We start from the raw sequence: 2,494 nt of genomic DNA, 5'->3' as shown, positions 1-2,494 counted from the left end.
TATGTATGTTTAGGATTGCCATGTCTTATTGGATTGACTCATTTGTCATCATAATGTATGTCCCTCTCTAGCAATTTTCTTTCCTCTGTAATCTAGTTTATCTGATACTAATACAACCACTCATATTTTCTTTTAACATTTATTTGTTTTTTCCATCTTTTTAGTTTCAGTCTGTCTATATTGTTATATTTGAAATGAGTTTCTTATAGACAGCATGTAATTGGTAACATTTTTTAATGCACTCAGCCAGTCTGTCTTTTAATTGGTGTGTTTAGACTATTTATATTTGATGTAATTATTGATATTTAAGGCTTTAAGCCTGCCATTTGTGTTTTGTTGTTTCACTGCTTTCTTGTGGGTTCCTTGAACACTTTTTGTGATTCCATTTTGATTTGTCTATAATGTTAAGTGCATATCTTTATATAGCTTTTCCAGTGGTTGCTCTAGATGTAACATTATATATACACAACTTATCACAGTGTACTAGCATCATCATTTTACCAATCTGAGTATAGTGTAAACACCTCACCTTCTCTTACATTCCTTTACCCTCACCCCTTTAGGTCTTACATATTTTATCTGCACAGATTTAGAACTGTTTCAGACAGTTTTATCATTTTTGCTTGAACTGTCAAACATAATTTAGAAAACTCAGGAGAAGGAAAGTCTATCGGACCTATTCATATTTTTATTTATTGTGTTTTTCTTCCCTTTCTATTCTGGTGTTTCTTCCTTTATCATTTCCTTTCTGTTTAGAGAACTTCCTTAAGCCATTTTTTTAGGTTAGATCTATTGGCAACCAATTCTCTTAATTTGCTTTCATCTGAGAATGTCTTGATTTCCCTTCATTCCTGAAGGATATTTTCCTTGGATAAATTTATCAGATAATAGTTCTTTCCTTTCAGAACTGAAAAAACGTTAGTTTCTTTTGGTCTATGTGGTCTGTAATGAGAAATCTACTGTGTTTTGAATTGTTTTTCCCCCTAGAGGTAAGGTGTCATTTTCGTCTTTGCTTTTTAAGCATTTAGTTTTCAGAAGTTCGATTAAGATGTGTCTTGGAGTAGATTTCTTGCAGTTTATTTTGTTTGGAGTTTGCTCAGCGTCTTGAATTACATTTATATTTTTTGCCAAATTTTGGAAGTTTTCAGCAATTTCTTTGAGTACTTTGTTAGCCCAACCTTCTTTCTTCTTTCCTTCTGGGACTCTGAAGATGTGAATGTTAAGTTTTTTGTTACAGTCCAGCAAGTCCCTGAGGCTCTGTTCCTCACCGCCCTGCCCCCAGTCCATTTTCTCTCTGTTGCAGAGATTAGGCAGTTTCTATTGTTCTATCTTAAAGTTTGCTGATTCTTTCCTCTCTATTCTGCTTTTGAGCCCACCATTGTTTTTTATTTTGGTTATTATACTTTTCAGTTCTAAAAATTCCATTTGGTGGTTCTTTGTGTCTTCTGTTTCTTCACTGAGATTCTATATTCGTTTCAAGCATGTTCCTAATTGTTTATTTATAATATTGATGACTGCCTTAAAATCTTCATAAATTAACATCTGTCATCTTGATGTTGGTATCTTTTTTTTGTTTTTTGCATTCAGTTGTGATCTTCCTGATTCTTGGAATGATGAGTCATTTTCTACTGAAACTGGGATATCTTGGGTATTGTGAGACTCTATATCTTATTTAAACTTTCTATTTTAGCTGGCTTCCTCTGATAGTACTCCATCAGGGGAAGGGGGGCTGCCTTGTTACTACCAGGTGTGTGGGGTGGTAGATGTCCAGGTTCCTCACGCGGCCTTCAACATTCAGGTGGGAAGCTCTTCCTTCTGCTGGGTACAGGTGGGAGTTCCAGCTTCGTGCTGGACTTTAGCTGGTTCCTCCCTGGCTGGGAGTGGTGAATACCTCCTTACAAGGGTAGGGAGAGGGTCTACACTGAGCTGTTGGGTGTTGGGAGGGACTTGTTACTGTTAGAATGGTGGTGAAAAGTCTTGACTCTTCACTAGGCTTCCTCTGACACCACCCCAGTGGGGGAAGGGGGCACCTCATTACTGCCTGGTGGAAATCCAGGCTCCCTTGTGGTCTCCACAGGAAGGGTATCATCTCCCCCCACCTCAGGGATGAAATGCCGGCACCCTTTTCTGTTGGCTTTCTCTGAATCCATAACAGTTGTAATAAGGAGTGTCTTATTATAGACTCACGAGGCTAGAAGTCTGGGCCCCACACTCTTATCTGTGGAGCACAGTATTTTCTGTCATGTTTTTCTGGAGTAGAGCAGTTACTGATAAAAGTTTTCAGTTTTGCCATCAGCCTGTTTCCTGGTCCTTTGGCTAGAGAGCAGGGTTTTGTTTTGTTTTTTCTTAGTTTAAGTAACAGGGTCTCATTGTGTTGCCCAGGCTGGAGTACAGTGGCTGTTCACAGGTGCTATCATGGCACACTGTAGCCTGGAACTCCCGGGCTCAAGCAATTCTCCTGCCTCAGCCTCCTGAGTAGCTGGGACTACAGGCA

Source organism: Lemur catta, chromosome 14, assembly GCF_020740605.2.
Source record: "Lemur catta isolate mLemCat1 chromosome 14, mLemCat1.pri, whole genome shotgun sequence".
NCBI lineage: Eukaryota > Metazoa > Chordata > Mammalia > Primates > Lemuridae > Lemur > Lemur catta.
This window is presented reverse-complemented; position numbering follows the sequence as displayed.